The 27383-nt window shown below is 31.0% G+C and overlaps 1 pseudogene; it reads left to right on the forward strand.

The window, feature by feature from the left end:
• The window catches only part of LOC142333604 (uncharacterized), a 53482-nt pseudogene that overhangs the window by 16153 nt on the left and 9946 nt on the right, over positions 1-27383 (forward strand).

The raw sequence follows: 27383 nt of genomic DNA on the forward strand, positions 1-27383 counted from the left end.
AAATTTTTGTATTTATTTAAAGTAAATTCCAACCTTGCAGTCTTGATCCTAACAGTTCAGCTTGATTTTATGATAAATGTAAATTCCTAGCCCAATCATTTAACTCACCTTGTGATATAAAATGTGGCTTATTGTAAGATATGTTGTCAACTTTTTTTAGATACATATCGCATCCCAGTTTTTAAAGTTTTCAAGAAGTTTGCTCACAAATTCTGCATATTTCTCAGCCTTCTTTCTGCTCAGGAATGATTTAACAATATTTTGAAATTATACTCGTGCTGCTTTCTCAGATTCATTCAAACTCCTCTCAAAGTTCAAATCCTTCATTAGCGTACGTTTCTGTAGTTGAACAAATATTCCTTCTTTGATGTTTGCCTCGCTGATCCTTGTAAAATTACTATTTAAAATTTAAGAAACTTGATCTTTTTCTTTGGCAAAAAATTTTCATGAAACTGTGGAAGATAATTTTCTTTGGATTCAGAAGAGCTTGTTAAATAATACTTTTCTGCTTAGCTATGAGTGCTTCTCTCTTTGGTCTTTTTCTAAATTTATTGGTTTTTCATGATTTTACTGTCCCATAAAACAATACTTATATAACCGAGCTGCAGTCCTAATAAAGTGGCCAAGAATACATTTCATATTGTATCATCAGTAAAAGTTTCATATTAAAGTACGTCTCCATTTATGCTGCATAAACAAAAGAAATTGATTGTTTCTCATTTCCATTGTGAAGGAAGAAAAAATTGTTAGGATGGTTATACAGCTGTGAGGAATTTTTATACAAATTATTAATGATACAAAAAAACAATATGTATGAAGTTCAACAAAACTGATGCATCTCTGTATCAGAAAAAATAGGTATAAACAAAAGATCAAACTTGTGATGATATTCACATGAAAAACAGAACATAACTTTTCAGGGTTATTCTACAGTGAAATTAGTGATTGAAATGACTATATCGATTATGATGTAATTCATAAATGTTAAAAATTGAATCTTACTGCAATAAATTTATTTTTCTTAGACTAAGTGAGTCATAATTAAGGCTTGGGTATTGATATCATTCTGCGATACAGCACCATATTAATCACACTGGTCGCTCATCCAAATTATTCCATCCTGAGCCATTTTTAAAAACCTTCATTAAACAGTTCATTATTTATAAATATATGCTTCAAACGTTCAGATTATTTATATTAATTTAAAAAGTCTTTAGTCTTAATAAAGAAAATCAATTGTTAAACAATATTTTTTAAACAAATGACAATTATAAATTAAATTAAGCCCGTAGGATAAATTTTTGGTTGTACTTGGAATCGGTGTCAAAAAATACATAAAATAAGCCAAAATTATAGACCAGTGTATCATCCTGCAAACACTTGGTCAATAACAATTTCTAAAACCTGATATATTTTTCCATGTAATGGGCTTTATTCCTAGTCAGAAGCAATAAAGCCAGAAGTGTTTCAGCTTAATAGAACTAGAAAATTCTGTAATGGCAGTTCAAAAATATTTATTCAGTGGATTTTAGCTAATTAGATTTATATGTTGTTAAAAACATAAGAAAAAAACCTCTTACATATATGTTATGTTGCTAATTATTGTATTTGTATTAGATAATTTTTGTTTTCTGTAGTACAAAAATTTTTTAGTACCTTATTAAAATTTTTATGGTATGACCAAATTGATTCCGTTTGTAACATCACACTGCATTGTTTCACTGCGAACTGTCTTTACTCAGTCACTAAGCTTGGCAGAATTGTTAAATATTTATTATGCCTAAATATACTGTCATCTAAGATATAATACTATATCGGTGCAGTTCCACTTGAAAAGATTACAGCAAGCTTCTAATGTTCAAAAGTGATCTTTGTTTAGTATGATCAAATGCGATTCTTGTAAACTAATTTTTAGTAAATTAAAAATTAAATTTTTTTTGTGCATTTATATTTACAAAATAAAATGTTTGTCAAAAGAAAAATGTATTATTTGTATAAAATAAAATTATCTGCTATCAAATCAGACAACGTAACTGCTTTTGAAATATGCAGCATAATTTTTTGACTTATATAAGATGGCATTACTATTTTTAATAAATAATCTAACGATTTAAAAGATGGTCTGATAAATTGATTTAAAATTAACAGAAACAATCTTTTGTTGAGATTTAAGAAATACTAGTTACACAAACAAGAACTTTTTTACATATTTATTTAACATTTACATAAATATGTACTCGATGTATCACTCGTGATACTTTTAAGATTATAATTTTGTCACTTACCAGTTTCATTTTATTTATTATTTTTTCACATAGTTACATCATTACTACTTCATTTTTATATGTAACCGCTCATTTTTTTTGTAATATCTTTCTGATTTTTGCAGTGATGTTCAATCAAACGTTTTTTCCCTGGTTTTCCGTGATCCTTCAAGGAAAATGCTGGAGCAGTTACTTTATTTATCTAGTGGAATAGTAAATTTGCAGGAACTAACACAATTTATATTCTATTACAAATATTCAGTTATTTATTTCCATGATTTGTGATTAAAATTTTGATTTACTGTAAGGTAAATTATATCCAATGGTGATCTTGCTTAATTTTTTTCACTCACAGGAACTTGACCTGTTTTAATGTAATTACTGCAAATATAATGTCATTTATTGGCTTAACTTCATATTAGAAAAATGTCCTTCTCCATCTTTTTACACTGCTGTAGTGTGTCCCACACATTTTGCATCGCTGTTTGCACCATGTTTTCTGGATTGCTCTGATTTCTTCTTTAAATTTGTAATTATTATTAGGTTTATTGCTGGAGACTAGACTTTAGATTCCCTGAGAGAAAAGAATTGTACACTGGCAAGTCTGGAAAATGTGCCATCCATATGACATGTCCTCTTTTGAAATTGTTTTGCCTGAAAAATCTATTGAACAACCACCACAAATGCTCTGCTAGTGCGGGCTGTTGCTTCATCCTGCCAGAACTCATGATGGGATCAATCCCGCGATGAAATGATTTGGGAGATAAGAAAATCTTGTTACATCATTGTGTACCGATCAGAATTGACTTGTCACACGTGTCCTTCTTCTTCGAAGAAATAAGGGCTTATGATTTTTAAAAATTTACCACCAAACTGTTAACATGTGGAGTGTGAAAAGGATGCATGTGAAATCGCTTAGGATTCATATCAGATCGGGAAAAAAAAAATTTTTTTGCCCAATAAATAAAAATATGCTTCATCATTCATCAGCTGTTTCATCATCGTCTCATCATAAACAAGTTAATAAAATTTGCAGAAACTGTCATTCAATTTGCTTTGTCACATTCACTTAAATTTTCCACCACCGTCGTTTTATGCAGGTGAAAGTTCAAATCCGTTTGTAGAATTCATCTCACAGTGCTGTGGAATAAACAAAGGGCTGCAATGTTCTTTCTGGTTCATCATTGAGGATTCCTCATCAGTGCCTTCAGCGCTGACATATCATGTCTTAACGTCGACATTGCGTTTGTTAATGTTTGGAGTGAACAGGGCCAGGTGGTTTGTTTTTCATTACAGAAGCAGTAATTTGGAAATTTTTTATCCACAACTTTATCGTATCATCACGGCTAGAAATGGCAACATGATGTGGAATATTGAAATGCCAATGGATTATCAGTGTGTTATCACAACTAAAATCAGTATTTTTAAAATATCTTTCTTTTATGAATTCACGGTGTACAGCAGTCCACTGTTCCATTGTTATTGAAATATCATTTGGTATGCAAGTTCACAGCCATATAGATTCCTGCCTACACATCAGGGTTGCCAACTTATTTGCTTTAAAAATTGTTCCCATGTGCAAGATTTACCACAAAGTACATCATTTTCAATGATTCCATTTTTTATTTTGTATTCAAAGTTTCTGTTATAGTCTAGTAGTAATTTGTATCCACATAATATCAATTGAAGTTTTTTTTTAATACATATATATTAATTACAAAATAAAATATTATAATTATAAAATTATATTTTATAATTATATATAATTTGATTGTTGTATCATTAACATAATGATGTAATGTTGTCTAGCATTAAAATTAAGATATTCAAAGTATTTTTATTTATAAAATTAAAAAGGAAATTAGTTGGAAAATTTGAAGTAACAAAATAGTCTTTTCAGACAACATTAGCACATGTACAGATAGTAGTTATGTAATTTGGTGATCATGGTGAAGTGATAGCTTCTTAGCCTTTCATCAAGAGGGTCTGGATTTGAATCCCGTCAGGCACAGTATTTTTCATATGCTACAAAATTTCCATTTCATATTCAAATTTAACAAGCTTCATTATCTTGTGAATGTTTTTCTTTATTTTTTATTTAAAAATAAAAGACTGCCTAAATTTTAAGTTGAAATAAAATGAAAAATACTAAATAAAATATATTTTAAAAACCTTATAAAATTAAAAAATAATGCTGTACATTTCAGCCTTAATTTTCCTGTTTTTTTTCTCAGTGAACTAAATTTTTGTTTCTTCTTCTTTTCAATGTATCAACTTCAAAAATAAATAATTATCTATGTTTTTTTTTCTAAGTAAAACTGTACATTGGTTGTTTAATTTTAATTCTATGAATACATTTTTTGTTAAGAATTCAGTAATTTAATGATAATTTAATTTTTTTCTGGCCAAAGTTAACTTTTTCTGTTTTAAGATTCAACTAGTGATTGATATGCTCTCTTGATTTCTTGTTCAATTTCTTTATTAGGAATTCTTATATTAAACACGTTATTAAATTTTATAGAAATGATATTAAAGTAGCCGTGTTCTGTCATAAACTGAAAAAATAAATTGACATCCTTATTGTTCAATTCATACTCGATGCAGTTTATGATTTTATTCATTTTAATTACATGTTGTATGTTTATTTTTTCAATAAATGATATTTCCGTTGAATTATTGGTGAATATTTCATCAAGTTTTCGTCTAATGTCTTTAATCAAAAATATTTTTTCTATATTTGGTATGTGACCGGATTGAATCCAGTAATTATATAATTTTTTTTCTGCTAAATAATTTAATACTGAAAACGTGTTATAAATTTTAGTCAAACTGTTTTCTATATAATATCCTTCAAACCAACTTTTTAATTCATCGAATTTATCCGACATGTCAAAGTTTTTAAGTAGTGTTTGAACTTCTTTTGTAGTAAATCCATAGAATTTTGAAAATTTAGAATCTCTCAAAAATGGTATGAATTTCAAACGATTTGAATCGTTCATTAAAACTCGAACTAAGCTAACACAAGCGTTTATAAGTGCTTTTTCTATGTAACAGTTTGATTCTAACAAATTAAAAATAAATCTTTGAATAAATTTTATTACTTTATCTATATCTTTTGTATAAGATTCTATGACGGCTTGATTTATTGGTTCATCAAAGTCGTCTATTAATATTATTACTTTTTTTTTTAAATTTGTATATAAAATCTTTGATAAAAATGTTATACTATCTAAAGCATCTTGTTCAGTTGAATTTCGATGAATCATTTTAGCATAGTAATTATTGAATGTTTGAGTATCAAGTGTTGTTAAATTAAGATTCAATAAATAGTTATGATTTTCAAACGCTAAAGATATAATGTGTATAAAAGTATGAAAAAAATTGTTGAAATCACGGACCCAAAGGTCTTTAAAATCTATATAAATTACTGGATATTTTCCAAAATATTTGTTAAAAAACTCCTTATCTCTATATATCAGTAAATTGTTTTTTGAGAAAATTCTAAAATTGTCACTAATATTAAAATTTATCACTTTTCCTGTTCTTATGTCCACTGGTATTTCACAAAATCGTTTAATCATGTTCATATTTGTACTTTTTCCATTGAAACGTGGTGAAGTGATTATTAAGTTTTGAGAAGAAGAACTGAAAAATTCTTTGATCAGCAGAGTTTTATCAACAAAAGCAGCTGATTTCATTACATGATTATAGAAACTACTCCCAAAGTTAACGTGTCTAATCTGTGCTTTCTGTAAAACAAATAAACAAATAAATTTTTTTTTTTTTTTTTAATTTTATTGCAGACAGTTAATTCGGCAGCATGCTTTCACACTGTAATGCAAGCTGACTTTTTGCCTGTTTTTATTTTCCACTAAATTTAATAAAAATATTAATAATAAATAATAATAGTAAATTAATAAAAATTATTACCTTGCATTATGGTGCACAAGCGTACTGCTGGTTAATTGTCTGCAATAACTCAATTGTTTCTCAAAAGACTTTTAATAAATAAGGTGGCATTTTGTTCAAAATTAAATGCTTAATAAATTTTGTAATAAGTAAAAATTTTATCAAACAAATAATTACAAAGATATTGAAGATTAAAAAATTAAGAGGGCCATCACTTTGAAATTTTGAAGGTAACATTTTGAAATTTTTTTTTTATTTTGTAGAACAAAATTCAAAGTTTTAGATTTGTCAAATTTAATTAAACTATGTTTACTCATTCCTGAGAAATAATTTTTTTGCTGAAAATCACAAAATAGCATCCAAAAGGAAAACAAAACAAAATAGGACTTATGTTGATATGAACTTTTTTGCTCATTTTGCTGTCCTAAGTCCATTCTACTTATTCAAAAGTTGTATACAAACTTTATATTACTTCTTGACATAGTTCCCGTCCAAATTTAAACACTTGTCATATTATGACACACTTGTTTGTACCCATTTCAGAGAACGATGCTGCCAAAGTACCCATCTATTGATTTACTCCATCTATGAGTTGGTCATGTCCTTTCTTGAGTGTTGAGTAGGCGAACAATTTCTTCAATTTTATGAACAGAGGAAAATCAGATGGTGCCAAAACATCTGGGGAAATCTGATGGTATCCAATTTAGGTGGTAAAAAATTGCCATCTAAACTCATTTAGTACACCCTTTGTTCCAGTGACATTGTGAAGTCATATATTGCACCTAAAAAACACAATTTTTTATTAGCATCCCTCACCATTTTTTCTTTATTGTTCTCCTAAATTTTGTTAACTTTCACCATAAATGTCTGTGTTCATTGTTGTACATAAATTCTGCCAAAAAAAATTCCATTAATACCCAAACATAATACCGATAAATTTTTGGGGTTTGTTTGCTGGGTATGAGTGTGTATCCACTGGTAGGACTCTTATTTTATCTCATTATCAATGAAACGAATCCATGTATTGCCCATAGTAATAGTACTGTTAAGAAATTTATTTTTATATTTCTGATTTCAACAAAACTAGGGCCAATTATTACTTACTAAGTGAACAAAAATATTGTGAGTGTTAGATATCCTTATCATAATCTCTGCAGGAGGGGTGAGGAGTGAGAACCTTAAAACATTATAAAATATTAGAATTTTGGAACATTTGGGAATATTCTACAATATTTTTTAACACTTAATAAACTTTGAAAGTTTTTAGAACTTCTTGTAAGATTCTAGAATGTTTTGGAGCATTCTAAATCATTCTTTAATATTTTTAACATTATTGCCTTTTGTAACAATCATCCTGACATCTGCCTTGTGATGATTCTGATCACCACACCACCCCTTCTGATTCTAGCCCTGATGAGCTTTCCCAGAGGTCTCCTTTTAGACCCTCTAAACTTGATAACACCCACTGTCATCAGTTTGGCCTCTGTCAGGATGCCACCAATGCAAATTCCTTGGCAGACATTTCCATCAGTGTATTTACATAAGTTGCTATCGCCTTTATATGGCCTTTTCCAACCACGACCACCTACTATAACAAACAACCCCCAATTATCAAATTAACCAATTCGCAGAAGCATGATCCCCATGCCTTCCTCTAACACTGAAGGTTTCACACAAAAACTCTTCCTATATCAAACTTCAGTTAGACTCTAAAACTCGAATCATTACTTGATTGAGTCTTTAAACACCAAAAATAATATCTTAATACCTACAAAACAAATGTTGATCACGACAATTTTGCCCTACAATTCAATTTACTGAAAGTCCTCTTGAGTTACTTAAAAATCAAAAAAGAGATTCACAAGTTTAATAAACCTCAAATTAAAACATAACCTGTCTCTGTGTTCTCTGGACCACCTTCAGAAATGAGATCAATGCCTAAACCCTCCCACACAACAGCTCCATCGCAGAGTTTTCCACACATCCATTTTCATACTAATAGCAAATATTCAAGCTAACCGAGACTCGATGCCAAAATACCTATTATGGTGAAGTAAATACCGGGCCAGACCCCTAGCCAATCTCCCCCCTGGGTTGCTATTCTCTCTATGCATCTATGACAGCAGCTAACCTCAGCCATCCTCTGCAGGGCTAAAAATCTAAGGAAGCCAGCAACTATGTTCCATTCCCTTTCGTTTTTCCAATTAACTTGCAGATCAAAACCACAATTGATTCTTGCAAGCTCTCTAGCTACTTTGGTATTTTCAGCTTCATACGTTGGAACAATCGGCAACATTGTATAAATTTTTGAAAATTATATATCATTCTACAAATTCCAGAATATTCAGTTTTCAAGGAATGCAACCACACACTTGCACATCGTAAGTTAATGGATCTGAAGATCAGTGTGACAAGTTAAGCGTATCCAAGCTAGCACATTGCGGGCAGCTGAATCTGTAGAACAACACTAATGTTGTCTTCAAGTAAAGTGGGAAGAATTGCGAGCGATTAAATCTGAGGACCATGAGAATATCATCTTAAAGAAATGCAGATTTTTAACTTAATTTAATGCGAAGGAGGAATTTTTCCCGGTATTCATGCACAGCAGCCAAATCCATTTTTATTTACTTTACCGCGTCCAACATCTCAACAGCTCTCCAAATGAAAACAAATTTATGGTAACACTCATTGTGAAAGACTGACCCCAACAATAACAGCATAAACATGCTGTTATTTTAATAACAAAATGTTTATTTTAATAACAAAATGAATATTTTATCCTGATCCTAGACACCAAACGTAATTGTTAAACTACTGCCAACCTATTGAAATATAAAAAGTTAACATGTTTTAGATGGATACCTTTCAAATTTATTTTTGTAATTGTTAGCATTAGTATGTAAAGTGTTCTAATTAAAATAGTATCACTTTTTCATTCTAGTTTGAGTGTTTTGTTTCTAATTAAAGTTGAACTTCTCAAATTTGTGTTTAATTTCAATAGACATTATTTATATTAATTTTCTCAAAATTAAATTCTCCGCAAAGTTAACTAGAAATTTTTATTTGTTTATCGGTAAATTAACAATGTTATTTTATTCCAAACCTAAAAAAGTGTTTTTTTTTTGACAAAATGTTTTCATGTTTTACTCAGTTTTTCTTAAAACCTAAATGAGATATTGTTCTGGGACCACATTTTTTCAATTTCTTAGATTAAAAAAACCATAAGGAAGCACCAAATTTATCCCTTGCATTATACCCCAAGAATTTAAATACAGTTTAATTTCACTGCTAGCTAAATGTTGCACAAGCCGAAATTCAATAACGAACCATTTACTGACCTTATGAAACTTTTTTCTTATTTTTAGTTATAGAATCATCTCCCAAGATATTTCTGTGCAATTTGGAATCACCCTCTACATATATATATATATATATATATATATATATATATATATATATGTATTCCTATTGTAATAAGAAATAGCTCTATGAAGATGAAGCTATAAAAAGAAAAATTGTTCTAAAACGTAAAAGATAAATTAACTAGCAACTTAATAAAGATAAAGTTTCTTTTCATTAGTAATAAAGTATTATTTAGTATTATTGATGTTATTAGTAGTAGTGAACTTTATAACGTATAATTTTTTAAAAATCCTTCTTAAATGCCCATTAATGGAAAAGATTCAAAACTTTTGAAAAATTTATGTACTTACTGCAATGGATCCAAAAATGCATAGAAGAAAAACTATTGTTATAATTGACATTTTTTAAATAATTAAACCACATTTAAATAGTTATCGAAGCATTATTTTTATAGTGAATTATATATTTAGTAACTAACAACTTTTGAAATGTAGCACTGAAAGTAAAACCTTGATATCTCTTTAAAAAAGGCCTATTATCAGATAAGTTGCCTCTCTTGCATTGTTATCAAAATATTACATTCTCTATCCATAATTGTGTAGTATAATATATATTAAGATTAATCTGATAACATTTACCAATGGTATAAAACAAATAAAATTATTAATTAGTATAATATAATCTCCATTGAACAATAAAATATGCTATAATATTTATTGTTTTATGTAACAGTGTGAATAATTAAAGCAGTTTCAGGTCACATCTTGTTATTCGTGTGGATAGAATTCCCATTAATGAAACCTCTGCGTGTTTTATTAGATAAGATATCATATGATGATCAAATTGATTTTATTTGTAACAAAATCAAACTATACTGTTTTGTTCTGAATGCTCCTTAATAAAACACTAAGCTTGTCATAATTATTAAACATTTATTATGTGTACATATATTCTTATAGAAAGTGTAATGATATCTGTGGAGGCTCCCTCAGTAAGTCAGAATGAGTTTTTAAGGTACAAAAATGGGTTGTGAGATCATACATATGTATTGTTAACAAGTATGAATTGTGTTGACCTATATTTAAAAAATTAAATATAAATTATCCAGGTGTTTACGAATTTGCAATCTCTGCTGAAAGAACGGTCATTTAATTAAATGAAAAATAACAATATTCATATTTTTTTAAATCAGATTGTTTTTCATGTAACTCAACACAGTACTTAAAAGAAAGGGCCTTATACTTGGTTTGCCATTTTCAATAAATTGCTGAATGATTTAAAAATTCTTACCACCAATCTATTTAAATATAATCTTTTATAAAAACAATATTACTCTGCTCATGAATTTTTAATAGTACTAATTTTTTTTAAAAATGTTTTATTTGCATCCCATTCAATATGTATGTATTCAGTCTCCTCAAAATATCAGCTTTTGAATAGTGAATTATTTTGTAGTGATTTTTTATATTTAATGTATTTACCTTAACATTATTTTAAATGTAATATGACCTTTAAACGTATTTATTTATTTATTTTTACATTTTTAGTTTTTATATTTATAAATTTTCTTATATTGATGTGACAACCGACATTATGTATTTTTATATTCCGATCAGAATAAAGATTTATTTATTTTACTGAATAAAAATTTCTCCATATGTGATAGATACCCTGCCACAGGTATAGAAGAATTAAAAAATAATCTTCATTGATTATATCATATTTTTTTTTTTTTACAAACCTAATTTCACATGTATGATTTATATCACAATCTATACTATTATATAAAGAGGAAGAGGGTTTTTGTTTGTTTAGGATAAACAAAAAACTACTTACTCAATCCCAACCAAATTTTTACCCATGTTTCTTGGCATAACTGAGAAGGTATTTAGATATATTTCATCTTGGGGAAAAAAAAAAAAAATATATATATATATATATGTAGTAGAGCAGATTTGTCAGTTGAAGCACAAACTTTAATGAATTGAATTAATGAACTGGGTTTGACCTGAATGATTCGAATTGATCGAATGAATAATACTACAAAAATAATAGAATTAAATCTACATTAAGTAAAATAATATTAAATAAATTTTAAAAATTTCTGTTTAACAATAATTGGCTTCCTGTGGGGGTTGCGTGTGAGGCTAGAGTGGTGACTGGCAAGCAAGTTGCGGGAGGCTAGACCAGTCGTCACCATCAACCAGTAACAAACGGAGTACTCCAGGGGCGCTGTTTTGGGAGGCGCAATTGGGTGCTCTTGTAATATCTCTGCAACCATGGTGAAGAAATAAGTTATGAATTTTTCTTCATCAAAGGTGTGTTTACTTTAGTTATTATTATTCTATCTTTTGTAATTTAGTTTCTTTTTCAGGTTTCTTCAAAGCCTGAGTAATTATTTATCAGTATTATTCTCGCAACCGTGAGAATAACGTACATTGCAGGAGTCGAGGGGTGGACCCCTCTGAGTAGATGTCAATAACGGCCAAAGCAAGCTCTGCAGCCATGGAGTAGGCCCTGAAGAGCCTCTGATTTGGCTCCAGGATTCACTCGGGCTGATTTGAGCCCTGAGGGATCCTCACGGCTCAGGTCAACCCTGAAATAAAGAATTGTATTTCTTAATCATTCTAATAATATATTATTTTTAAATTATCACAAAACATTGCACTATGAATTAAAAGAAAAAAAGTTTATATACATACTATGTAGAATATATTAAGATGTAGCTTCACCTGTTTTTTAAGATATCTATAGTAATGGTTTAAAGTTTTTTTATTTTTATATAATTTTAAAATATCCACATCGGAATGTCCCATCGTTTCAGTTTATTTTAAATGTTCTTTTATAAAAGGAATTTTTGGAAAAATCTATTTTTAAAGTAAAATAATTTTATTTTCAGTCTAGATCATTAGTCTAATTTTGCATGCAGCAAAAATCTTACTAAGAATTCTGAACAGGAGGTTGTACAATAAATCGGATGAAAATATTACAAAAGAACAATATGGCTTTAGAAGGGGAGTTGGAACTAAGGATGCCGTAGGACTACTTTGAATTATCGGTGAAAGATATATGGAAAAGGGAAGAAAAGTATATGTCGCATTTGTAGACCTTGAAAAAGCTTTTGATAGGGATAAATTAATGATAATTTTGAAAAAGAAAGGAATCAATTGGAAAGATAGGAGACTTATAAAGAGTTGAATGTGAACCAGAAAATAAAAGTAAAAGTAGGAAGTGAGACAACACAAAAGGTAGAAATAGAATGGGAGTGCCACAAGGATGCTGCATGTCACCTACACTATTCAATATTTATCAAGAAGAAATCAGCAATTGTTTGAAGGGTTATAGAAGGGTGGCAATAGGTGATAAAAGAATAGAATGTATACAACTTGCTTATGATATGGTGGTGCTGACAGAAAGTGTAACAAGTTAAATGAAATGGTTAACAATCTAAATAAGGCTTGGGAAAATCTAGGGATGAAAATTAATAAAAAGAAAATAAAATATATGGTATTAAATGGCAAAGATGAAAATATTAATGTAAGAATTGGGACTGAGGCACTAGAGCAGGTGGTGAAATTTATGTACTTGGTAGCCTTATAATAGAAGATCTTAAGGTACTACAGAAATCAAAAGGAGAATAGCAATTAGTAAGGTGACAGGTGTCACATTAAGAAGGTGACAGTCACATTAGACGAAGAAAATGCATGACCGCGCCAGACGGGATTCTTAACTTGAATGAATTGTAGGAATTGGCTCGCAGGCCAGCGCTAATAGAAACTAGAGAGCAGCATTAGCTGTCTCAAACTAGGAACAGAACAGCAATCCATAATAATAAATCATTTTTTGAATTGCTTAAGAACAATTTTCAAATCCTATTAAAACACTTTCTTAAAATATATATGGATAAATAGATATGTGGAAAATGCAAGTGATATTATCACTCAGAACATCAGTAAAAGCAAATTTGACTAATTTTCATCTGTAAAACGTTAAGTTATTATAAAGCAGTAAATTGATGTTACATCAACCTTTATATTTTGAAACAGTAGATTGTTGCTACATAACATAATGTTTCTTCCTAGTAGGGAAAAGTTCTTCTTCTATATATTTAAAAAATGTTTATATTTAATTTTTTCTGATTACTTTCTTGGCAATTTTGAAGGATTAAAATCAAGCACAATTAATCATACAAAAGAAAATTCTAGTTTAACTGATTACATTAAGAGAGTTATAGATAACTCATTATCTTGGAAAGATATTAAATGGTTTAAAGAGTAAGTCTCTGTTATTTCTTTTCTCTTAATCTATATTATTCTTATTTACATTGAAGTTGTAAATAAAGCCACGAGGAAAAGATATGTAGTCTACTTATAGAAAGCTAAATGTAGATAGTTTGTATCATTGTCAGTTGAAGTTGGCAAAGAACTATATAAGCTAGCTACTGATGGTAACTAATTAGTTTACCCACAGGTTCTAGTGATGAACACATCATCGCAAATCAGTTGATTTCAAAGTCAAGAATTCTAAGGTTCAAATCCTAGTAAAGGCAGTTACATTTATATGGATTTGAATACCCTCGTGGATACAGGTGTTCTTTGGTGATTGGGTTTCAATTAACCACACATTTCAGGAATGGTCAACCTGAGATTGTGCAAGAGTACATTTCATTTACTTTCATACATATCATCCTCTGAAGTAAGAATCACCTTACTGTGGTTGCAGGGGCTAAAATAGAAAAAATTAGTTTGCCAGTCTGGATATATTTAAAAATTTTTTATTACAGTTTCTAACTTAAATTTACTAAAATTTTGTCAAAAGTTGTAATTTAACTCAAGTAATTTTTGCAAGAAGTTATTAAGCATCAAAAGACTGTTAATGATTAAACTTGCCTATAGCAGTGCTGTAGATTTTTTTATGGTTAACGTAAGATTGTATATTTCTTTCAGAAGAATGCATCTTATACAGTAGTTTAATTTTAAATGTATATAATTTTATTACCTAAAACACTTGTATAGATGTTTAAAATGTAGGTTTGTGTTTTTTTCTGTTTTAATTGACTTCAGCAGAAGATTTGGTTAAAATTTTACTCATATATGCGGTGAGTGTATATATACTCTCAAACACACAAGAAAAATATAATAAATATATGTATGAGTGTATATAAGGTATTTATTTTAAGAAAGTACCTTTTTGATATATATATATATATGTATATATCCGTTGCAGTGCAGCTGTCTCACCACTTCACATATGTAAACTAACTATATTTACTGGCTTGCTATAGACTCTTTACATCATTGATAGTCCTTGTTTACAATTTTCTGCGCATGTTTAAAATGCTTACGACTGTAGATAGTGCCACCAGTTGTGAAGTACATGCTGTAATTTATTTCTTAAATGCAAGAGGTACAAAAGCAACCAAAATTCATCAACAGATTAGTGAAGTGTTTAGAGATAATGCTGTGTCTGTTGGAATGCTAAGAAAATGGGTTGAGGCATTTAAAGAGAGCCATAAAAGTGTACACATTGTGATACAGAGTGGCAACCATCTGTTATTACCGATGACCTGGTGCAAAGTTAATGAAAACGTCCATGAGATTTGACAATTTGATTTCATCTCTGTGAAATGAATTTCCTTTAATTCCACAGTGTCTGTGAAATGTATCAGTAATAGGCTTAAATTATTGGAAGTTGTGCTCATGCTGGACCAAAAATGCTGACCGACTTGCACAGAAACACACTTTTAGCCACTGCTTTGAATTTTCTCACAAGATACAGCAATAAAAGTCATCTGTTTTTAAACCAAATTGTTACTGGTAATGAGTCATGGGTGTCTCGCATTACGAGACACCAGAATGGAAAGAAGATGTTCAACATCTCTCAAGAAAGTGAAATTTAAGCTAACAATGTCAGCCAGAAAATCATGTACACTGTGTTTTGGGATAGACAGGGCCTTCTTGTTGATTTTTTGCCTCTGGGTGAAACGATAAATGGAGAGACATATTATGAAATAGTGCTGACCTGATGCCCAATGACTACCACAAAGAAGCGTCACAACAACAGTGACAATGTTTAAACAACCATTCATCTTTTTTTCAGACGGCAAATTTCTTTGAAGTGGGAATGCAAAAACCAATCACACAGTAAGGCAAGTGCCTTAATATAGGCAGAAATTAAGTAGAATTGTAGATTAAGATCCAAAGTTTTAGGTGAATTAAAATTTTTTTCAAAAAAATATTTCCTTGTTATTTTTTTATATCAAAATTATACTTAATCTGCCTTGTGTGTATGTGTGTGTGTGTGTGTGTGTGTGTGTGTGTGTGTGTGTGTGTGTGTGTGTGTGTGTGTGCATGTATATGTATATATACACATATGTATATAAACAGGTGTACCAAAAATATTCATCTCATTTCAAAAGGCTTTAACTGTTCACTGCTAACAAACAAACCATATAGTATATAAGAAAAGAAATTCCAAAGTTTCAATTGGTTTCTAGCAAGTGCCTCCATTGTGATGTGCTCCCTTCAGTCTGCATAAAGATAGTGATCCTGCAACAGAAAGCATTCTGTGTTCTGCGCTTCAACAACTGTGAATCAGTGACAACTGTGCAGAGCTACTTTCATTGACAATACCTCTGCACTGCACCTCCTGTTGTTTAGAGCATTCGATTTTGGTACTGACAGTTTCAAGAAACAGGATGTCTGTGTACAGGGAAATCCAAAAGTTGGATAAAAACATTGAGCACGTCTGATATAGTTTCATCTTGGTTTTGCATATAACCCAGAAAAATTCACTCTTCATGCCAGCTGCTAGTAATGATTGGCATGGTTTATGACTATGTTACTCAAACCATGCAAGATTCAATCGGTAGAATCCTCCACAGAGGTGATAACAACATATGGAGTTTTCTAAATTCATCCTTGACAATCAGGAAGATGACACTTTACTTCACACTTAGTGTTCAGAACATTTCTTCTAATTGAAAAAGTAAACCGCCACAATATAAAGATTTGGAGATCAGATCTGCCACATGCAATAGTCGAGCATGAGAGAAATTCTCCAAAAGTTAATGTTTTCTGCATCATTTCCTGAGATAAGGTTACACGTGCAAGTTTGAGCATTTCCTAACAGTGAGCTTCTACAAAGATGGCTTAACCATAAGGGACTTAATGATTTGGCATTTAATCTCTGGCCACCTAAGTCGCTACCTGTGATTCCTTTTTTTGGGGTTTGTGAAAGTCTTTGTACAATCCTTCTTCCAGCAAGAGGGTTATTATGCAATTTTACAGTTCGTATGACAACTGTGAAACCATATAACAACAACAGCTGCATTAACACCAGACATGATTGTTTAAGTTTGCGACAAGTTTAACTTTCTTGTAGATATCTGCCATGTATCCGGAGGAAGTCATATTGAGGATTTGTAAATTGTATGCAAGATTTCACATTTAAACATGAATAATTTAGTGCAAGGTTGATGATTATTGTTTAAAAAAAAAAGCGGTTTGAAATCAGATGAATTTTTTTATACACGCATTACTGTATTTATTTTTAAAATTATACACCGTTTTATAAAACACATTTGTTTTATGTAATAGTTTTATACTACCAACTTACAGGTAGAAAATTAAGAAATGTACTTATGGATTCCATTCAAACAAAACAGTCGTGGAATGCTTCTTTTGTGATGTTCTTCAGTTCCTTCATTGCATTTGCCTCAAGCTCAAGAAAACTGGCTTTGGACAAAGCCCAAAGTCAATTATATTTACATATATATATAAAATTATATTTAATATATATAATATATTTAATTATATTTAATGTACTTTTTCGTTCTTTATTTATGCTGGGTTTTTTAATTGATTCTTTTGCAATTCATGTAGCACAAAACATCATAAATTTAGGCCTGTGTTAAAATAATTATAAATTAACTTCTGAAAAGATTGATAGAAACACATTAATTGTTAAGCATAAACAATGATTTATGACTTGCATCTAGAGCTGTCATGAAAAAGCTCACAAATGTTTGCCTATCATTATGGACCATTTTTTTTGTAGAAAAAAAATGTGTTTCTACAAATATTCATTGTTTAAAACGATTACATGATCTTCATTTCATAAACAAAAAACAACATTAAAGCAAGTATAGATATTGATTTTGTTCTTAAAGATATGTTTTGATTACACTGATAGGAAAAACATTTTTTATTAATGTTTCTCTTAGTGTAATACAATTTGTTGAATTGATTTTTTGCGTACATTACATATCTGTGAATACAATTTTTCTATCACCCTTAGTTTTAAATAAATTACACTTCAAAAAATATTAAGGGAAAATATGGTTAAAATTGTAAAATTATAATTTTGCATGGCCATACCTGTGTTAGAATGATTTTGCTGATGCTTTTCTGTTATAAATAGCCTCAGGCACATCCCAAATTAATATCCAACAGCAATCGGCTAGCATGTTAGTATTCCATTTCCATTTATAGTGGCTTTCCATCACCAAAATGTCTTAGTGGAAACGTTCATTGTGTTCATCACTTACATTTCCGTGGTTTTCCAGGAAAAAGTTCAGATATGAGCGGAGGAAATGTATTTTCAAAGACATATTATATCCCCCATAGCTCTGTATGAAGTAAGAAGTTGATTAACAATAGTAATTGTTAGATTTTTGTTTGCAAAGAAAATTTTTGCAAACATCTTTAAATGAAGCCTGAACTACAATATCTACATTATTTAATATTGAGTTAAATACATCATCTTTGACTGACTCACTTATTTGAGAACCAACAAATATTCATTTCTTTAATTTTTCATTCACTTCCATTCGGAAATTTCTGCCTGATGTACAAAAATCCAGGAGTATCCTTCTTCATTGCTTTTACAGAATTTTTCATTAGTCCTACCTTGATGTGGTGAGGGGGTAAAAATATTTTTTTGGGTTCAACTAAGGACTCATGAATAATATTTTTCCCGTTTGGAGTTAAGATGTCTCGTTTCTTCCACTCTTTGGTAACATAATGTTTATCTCTAGCTCGGCTGTCCCATTCACAAAGAAAACACATGTATTAGTATAGCCTAACAAAATAGCTGTAACTTTCAAATCACCACATATGTTTCAGCTATGTTTTTTATAATTTATTTTTTCAATAACATCTTTCATCACATCGTATGTCTCTTTCAAATTAATACCATAAGCGATCGGTATCGAAGGATATTTGTTACCGTTGTATGGCAGAACCACTTTTAAACTATACTTGGATGAATATATGAAAAGGCGCCAGTCTTCAGGTTTATGAACTAGTCCTAACTGCAACATAAACTCATCAGTACTTATGCAATAAACCAAATTATTTTCATCAATAAGGTACTGAGAAAGTTCTTTTTGTCGGCTTCAAAAGGCTGAAAGTTTTGTATTTTTTTAAAGTAAATTCCAACCTTGCAGTCTTGATCCTAACAGTTCAGCTTGATTTTTTTGATAAATTTTAATCTCTAATTGAGTCATTTAATTCACCTTGTATAAGATGCTGGCTTGTTAGAAGATATTGTTGTCTTCTTCAGTACTGCCTGATTCTCCATCACTGCTTTTGAAACATACATTCACAGGTGGCTCAAGAAGTGGAATAATTTCACTGTGAGGTACAGGCCTGATTGTAGATTGTAATGAAGGTTATTTTACAGTATGTTTAGATTTTTAGAAATTCCAGACACACTTGTTAAACAAAATCAACAGTCAGTTACATGATCCTTTGGTTCACGCCAAACCATAGGTACACAAAATGGCAAAGCCTTCTGTGTACCTTTCAGCCATCCTCTTAAATATTCAGAACAATTAGTGCATACTATATGAGGAGCCCACATCTTATCCTGATCACCAATTTTACACTGAAAGTACAAACGATATGATTTTCTAATTAAAGGTGTAATGTTTTTTCTATTTGATTTTATGGTAAAGTCCACCACATGCATAACAAAAGGCATCCACATCATTAACACAGTTTTGAGGCATTATGACACTGCACTGTTAATAAACTTAGGACAGCAATAAGACTGAACAAAATTAATTTATTTCTAAATCCAGTGCTTAATAAAACAGCACAGCTGTGTTTTCAGCTACATGTTGTGACCTGCACAGACATGATTAATCTTGTCCATGAAGAAGGCTCACTCTTCATTATTAGATATGATGTCATAATATTTGGCTATGATATGATTTAATGGTTTGTTTATAGCTTACAAACATTAACAAAGTTAAACAATAAAAAATGAGCTAACAAAATACAATATAGGAGCTTAAAATGCTAACTATATGTTGAAAAATGAAAAATTCCTTTAATAAAATTTAAATTTTTTTCAAAAATGGTGGGTGATAGAAAGATTCTGAGTTCATATTCATTTTCAGCATCAAAAAGCAAATTAAAATCTGTATCGCATGTTAGGAAACAAAAATTATACTTATCAGTGTTATTAACTGTCATTAAGTTTTATCTATTAAACAAGTGATCATTTTTAAATTGTACAGTAACTTAACTCAATTCCTCTTCAATAAGTTTTTTAAATGACATTTTTCATAGAACATGAAGATAATTAACTTAATTATCTTTCAGATAATTTTTGTAAATCCTGATTCTTTTATTGGCAAACTTCTTATTGGATTTCTTTCATATATTACTGTATCTGTTTTTATTACATTACATATGTTTTGATGTCTTTTTAATTTTACTGAATTCATTTTTTTTATGTCTTCATCTTTTTTTATCATGTGATGCGCATTAAATGTTTGCATGATATGTCCAGTAAGTATGATAAATTATTTTGAATTTTACAATAATCCGGATTTCTGATGATTTGGATTCAGCCTTGCAAAAGTCAATCCCAATAATTGGCATTCCACTGTAACACTGTTTATTAAAATATTATTAAATCCAAGGTGGTCGCACTTCTCAAGCCAGGCAAAGCTCCTGAAGAACCCAGCAGTTACAGACCTATATCACTTCTCAGTCACATGTACAAGCTTTATGAGAGAATGATTCTGGAACGCATTCAACCATTTATTGAACAAATACTTATTCCTCAACAAGCTGGGTTTAGACCGGGCAAAAACTGTACAGGTCAAGTTTTAAAGCTGACAGAGCACATTGAACAGGCCTTTCAGGAGAAACTCATCACAGGCGTTACATACGTCGACTTATCGGCGGCTTACAATATAGTAAACCACAGACTGCTTCTACAAAAAATACTTCAACAGGGGATCACCAACTAGCTAAAATAGTAGAATCATTACTACAGAACAGGCATTTTTATGTTAGCTTCGAAGGAAAGAAAAGTCGCTGGAGAAACCAGAGGAATGGACAGCCTCAGGGTGGTGTGCTATCACCCTTACTTTTCAACCTGTATACCAACGATCAACCTATCTTCCCCGAGGCCAAGCATTTCCTGTATGCAGACGACCTTGCCTTTGGCTGTTCATGATCAAACTTTTCCAGAAGTTGAGAAGAGACTTACCGCAGCCCTAAACAGTTTAACTGAGTATTATAAAACAAACTCCTTAAAACCAAATCCAGCGAAAACAATTGTATGCGCATACCATCTGAAAACCAGGGAAGCAAAAAGACGATTGAATGTTACATGGAATGATCAGCAGCTGGAACACTCAGAAGCGCCAAAGTACCTTGGAGTTATATTAGACAGATCACTTACATATAGGGCTCACTGTCAAAGCACTATGTTGAAAGTAAATACGAGGAACAATCTCCTGAGGAAACTCCGAAGCAGTAAATGGGGTGCTAAGCCAATCGTCCTGTCGACGACAGCTAGAGCTTTGTGCTATTCAACAGGTGAATATGCATGTCCTGTGTGGAAAAGATCAACACACACCAAAAAGGTTGATATAGCGCTGAACAACTGGCATGGAGGAACCTGGAATACGTCGAGCTGAAGCCGAGTGCATTGAACGGTTCAGACAATCTTTCGATACACGACATACAATGTACCAGATGGAGCAACCACCCCCTCCGAGACTGAAATCGAGAAAGGGATTTTTGAACTCTACATCTATCGAGCCCCCTCCATGGTTCCCAAAAAGGGCTCCAACACCTCCAGGACATGACCTGGACTGGGAAACGTGGGTGACTTTAAACTGGCTTCAAACTGGGGTTGCACCAACCAGAGTTAACTGTGCTAGATGGTCTACACGAAAAAGTAAAGTAAGTATTAAAATATTGAAAAAGTAAAAAGGGAAAAGTAGTAAGTTAGTTGCATACTTCCTTTAGTTTTCATCATTGTTTAGGATGTTCTGATAATCAACTTATGTTAAGGGCTATGAAAATTAAAATTTTCCTTTTTGAATGCATATTTTAAATAGACTTTTTTTTCCTCTTAGTATCACAAAACTTCCATTAATATTAAAAGGCATTTTAACACCAGAAGATGCTCTAATTGCCACAGATCTTGGCGTGGATGCAATTATCGTATCAAACCATGGTGCTAGACAATTAGATACTGTACCAGCTTCTGTAAGTTTATTATTTTTAAATTAATTTATTTTTATAAGTTGAATAAATTATAGGACTTAAATATTTAATTATATATCATAAAATTATAATATTTTATTTGAAAATTTGGCTTTATCTATAAAATACTGTAATTATGAACCGTATTAAAAAAAGGAGGATGTTGTCAGTTCAACCTGAATCTATGTTTGTAATTTTTGGCAATGTTCACTAATAATTTCATAATAACTAAACATATTTGAACAATTTTTTTTTTTCGACCAGCTTTGGTAAAGGTCGAACAGTTTCATTGATTCTCTTCAACCCCTGTATCCTTTAGCAGTTCAAAAAGTTGCACCGACATGTCTGATCAAAAATGTAGCCGTCTGAATTTTTCCCATGAATACAGACAGTGTCGTCATCAAATTGAATTAAAACAGCATCTAATTAGTCTCCGTCTTCTAGTTGGTCTTATCTATCTGTCCTAACAGCCATTTGAATTTCTATACACTTAGCTTCATTTACGAGATTGTCACTAACAGATATATTACAGTGCAACATTTTTTGTGATCCCTTGGTTCTAATTTTATTGCATGTAAACAACTGCTACAGTTGTTGACGTCAGTTGGAATTAATTAATTTCATGGTTTTGTTCCATGTGGTGTCAATTGCAGCAAGATTATAAGAGGCATGTTTTTTAAGTAAGGACGTTTTCATATAAAAATTGAAATAAGCTAATAGAAAAACTTTATTATAACAAAATAAAGTTACATATGTATACTATTTTTCTACATAATCGCCTTTCACTGCAATACATTTTTGATATTGGCTTACCAGCTTCATTATTTCATTACTGAAAAATTCTCCCATCTGTGAATTAAACCAGTTAATTACTCTGTTTTGCAATTCCTCGTACAAGCCATTGTTTTAAATGAAGAAAAGGGTAATAATCAGTATACAAGATCCAGACTAAGTCAGATGGGTCATTGTGGCTGCAATCTGATCAACTACGATTTTCTTGAAATTTGCTATGAATTAACTGTTGATAGAGTTACGTGAAAATAATGAATTTCATTTCTCTTAGCATAAACCATTTCGTTTTTAGAGCCCTTCAGATTTGCTGAAAATTGGCAAACTTTGATTTGCGGCAGTAGTGTTAGGTCAGCATAACTTTGTTATATATTAAGGTAGAATGAGAAGCTTGGTTTCATTTTAAAGCTTATACTGCAAGCCTAGAAAACTCCTTGATTAGAACTCTCTCACAGAACTAATTTCAACTCATCTTCCCTAGAGTATTTATCCTCCTATCCTCTTGTCCTGCAGGACCAGACTCTAGTTGAGCATGAGAACGATCGACCAAACCCTTTCATTTCTACTCTGTAGAAATGTTTACTTGTGTCAGCAGGCAGCATTACAAAGGATGATTGTTGTAAGCTTTACTAAAAGCTTTTCCGTTTACAGCTGTTAGCTTTACTAAAAGGGGTCCTTTTAGCCCCTTTCTGAATTCCTCCCATTATTATAATAATTGAACTTCATTAAAAAAGTTCAAGAGAACTTTTTTTTTTTAGAAAGTTGTGTTTCAATTTTATTGTTTGCGGCAAACCATAGTGCCAGTATACCATCCTAGGCATTTTTCATCATCATAAACAGCCTTTTAGATGAAGATGAATATCACTAGCATTCACTTTTCTGCTGTTATAAAATTCAGTCGCTCCACATTTTGTTAAATGCATTGACATAGCTGGCTTACCTGAGTCTCCGTAACAATAACAGTTGTCAGAAAATGAGAAGAGATGGGTCAACAAGATTTGGAATCTTAGTAATAAAGAATGAAACTACAAGTTGTCACTTTATGCAACATTAACTTTTCTGTTACATTTCAAGAGCACATTATCTGTCAGTTGCCTCGTAAAAACAATAAAAATAGTTGTTTATTTTTATTTGTTTTCTTATATACACATGTTTTTATGTGAACAAATTCAATAATAAAAGCAGATTATGGTGATCACGGGTTAAAGAAAAGTAGAAAATGTAATAATATGAATATTTTGTTATTTATTTAATTTTCTGGATTTTTACAATAAAATTTCTCAATTTTGAATTCATTATCAAATTGGACTCTTACAAAAAACAAAACCCTGCTATAATACTAAGTACAGCTTCTCAGCATTCTATTTATACATATCTTTAAGTTTGCAGTGCCAAGATATTATGAAAACTTTACATTCTCAGTTTAATTAAAGTGAAAATAAATCTTAGGAGAAGAATTAAAAGCGATCATGAGACAAAAATAAATTTGCTGATGTTTATTTACTCTTTATATAATGACTATAAAATTTAAGATTGTTTTTATTGCTTTTTACTTCCTTTTTACAAAGTATAAGAAGGTATTGTAATCGTGACAAATTTTGCAACTTCTGTCCGTACGTATCTTGAATAACTCAAAAACAATTAGCCATAGAATGTTGAAATTTTGGATTTAGGACTGTTGTAACGTCTAGTTGTGCACCACCTCCCCTTTTGATTGCAATCGACTGGACCAAAAGTGTCCAAAAAACTACAAAATTAAAAAAAAATTGGATTTGGACATTTTCTTTACTGCAGTAATAAGCCCTCATTGAGAGCTTTCAACTCATAAGTGGTACTTATTTTCATCGGTTTCATAGGTACAGCCAAGTGAAATCTTAATTAATGAAATGTCTGGATCTTACAAGGGGAAGGCACATCGGTTCAAATCAGAATTCATCATCTCCTTTTTTTTAAATTAAAATATATTGATTTATTAATAATTATTAACCTCTGATTGTAAAAAATGTTTTACAATAAATAATAATTCAATAATAACAATAAAAAAATAAATAAATATGAAAAACATCAGAAGTTATTACTATAATAAAATTTTATGCACTTTTCATTTTAATATCATGTGTATATGTAATTTAATATGCGTACAAGGAAGTCATGTAGTGTCCACATCAGATTTTTTATTATACATTGATTACATCCTTTTTGTTATTTTATCCATTATTTTTTCGTTCTTAAATTTGTTTTTATACACTTTGTGTTTAATGTAGATTGAAGCTTTACCAGAAATAGCAGCTGCTGTTGGAGATCGTTGTGAAATATATTTAGATGGTGGATATATTCAAAGCTTTAGCTCTCGGTGCAAAAATGGTATTTTTTTTATATTTTTATACTTGCATTTATGTAACCTCCTGAACTGCTTTTGAACAGAAATAACAGTTCAATTACTAAACGTATTTTAATATTTATTTGTCTGATACCGTGTAGTTATATGTCTTGATCGCATAAAAGATATGAAAAAGATTAAAATTTAAGTTTTAAAATCAACTCATCCAAATAACATCAATTTATCACAAAGCACTCTTTAAGTCTTTCATTGAAACTCTCAAAAACACAATCTAACATCGCTTGTGTTTTGGCGCAATTTCCCAGCATATGGCCTCCTTAAGTTTATCCAAATTACAGGGTTTGTTCACTTACATTCTGGATATAAGAAATGCCCACAGAAAAAAATCCGTTTGCTGAGATCCAGAGAACAAACAGTTAAGTGACATTTCCATACGTCACACTAGAAATTTCCATTTCAAATCCATCTGATGAGAGCGATGGGGGCTGAGTGGTTCCTTTTTAAAATATAATTTTTATATTTTTCTTTTTTTGCCCGTTATTGCACCAAACTTGATTGTGAGTGATGTACCTCCTTCGAAGATCGGGCATTAGGAAATTTTGAAAGCGTGGAAAGCTAAGGGGCTAGTTTCCAATGCACGCCTGATGCGCTTGATGTTAACGTTCTTTGGTGTCTTGTCTGACCTTGGTCTTTCTTATTGGTTTACTTTTTAAAGCTGAAACTGTTGCTCTGAAGTTCTGCACCGATAACAAAATGGTGATACAGGATGGAATATGACCTCTATAACTCACAATAAAGTGTCAGTAGAACCGGTGCTGGTAATAATGCAAGACTTAGTACTTTTTAAAAGTGAATGTTATGAATGCATAATCCTTGTGCTTAATATTCTGTGATGATATCATTAGTTGCATGACAATGAAATCATCAGGTTTTTATGCTGCAGCTGTGTAATGAATGTTTTCACCCACAAGTAACTATAAGTTAGTCTATTGTTTTGTAATTTTTTATGAATAAAACGCCTTGTGTATAAGGTGTGCTTTTGTGGTAGACTTTTTGTATGATGTTCATTTTATACTCTGTCATTTAAGTAGAATGAAGATGAAATTTGGTAGGCCTGAATATCACCTTCAATTTCAGTAGGCTTACAATGATTGTGAAATATTATATTGAATTAATTTAAAAAAACAAAGGTAAACGTTTTATTGCTTCCTTTTCTTATTAAGTCTGGCAATGGATGTTCTTACTAATGACAGGTGTCATGTTTCATCGCCTATAGATGTCTCATTTGTACTTGAAACATACACATGAGGGGCACTCAAAAATCTACCTACAAAAGAGTGGTGGTAGAGAGGTATTATCATTTTTATTTTTCAGTATCACTTCCGCACACTTACTCCACCGGTTAGCCTGCAAGAGGTTATGCCAGAGTAAAAAAAATTTATCTTGCTCCTCAAAATACCCCGAAACAGCTGCTTTCAATTCATCATCGTCGTGAAAACATCTGCCTCAAAGTTTTTTCTTGAGATTTCTGAACAGAAAAAATCATCGGGGGCCAGGCCTGGACCAGACTGTAGGGAGAGTGAGAAAGTTCTTGAAATCCACACTCCCTCAAAGTTTGATGAGTGGACTGAAGCATTGTCATGCAAAAGCAAGACATCTTTGGTAAGCTTCCCTCGCCATTTTTCCTTTATTGCTACCTGTAGCTTCTGATGATACTCAGCGTAGACATTACCAGAGGTAGTCTGTTTGTGCTCCATGTATTCAGTCAACAAAATTTACTCAAAAAATTGTGGCCGTGATCTTCCCAGCCTACGGCTGGGACTTGAATTTTTTGGGTGTTGGGGATCCTTTGTGTTTCCATTGCATGGAATCTGTTTGGTCTCGGGATCCCAGTAATGAACCCATGTTTTATCACTGGTCACCATCCTGCTGAAAAAATCTGTAGGATTCCTTTCACACAGCTACAGGTTCTCCGCACTCAAATGCACATGACATTGCTTCTGATATGGTGTGAGGTTTCATGGGACCCATCAAGAACTTACTTTTGTCATGTGTAAATGGTCATGAAGTATTGTTATAATGGTTCCTTCAGATGTCCCACAATTTATAACAAAAAAAGGTGGTCTCTTTTCAAGTTTAATCTACGTATCTTGTAGATATCTTAAATGAAAAATTACATTTCTTATGTAGAATATATAAAGA

This window comes from Lycorma delicatula, chromosome 13 (assembly GCF_047948215.1).
Source record: "Lycorma delicatula isolate Av1 chromosome 13, ASM4794821v1, whole genome shotgun sequence".
In the NCBI taxonomy this organism is placed as follows: domain Eukaryota; kingdom Metazoa; phylum Arthropoda; class Insecta; order Hemiptera; family Fulgoridae; genus Lycorma; species Lycorma delicatula.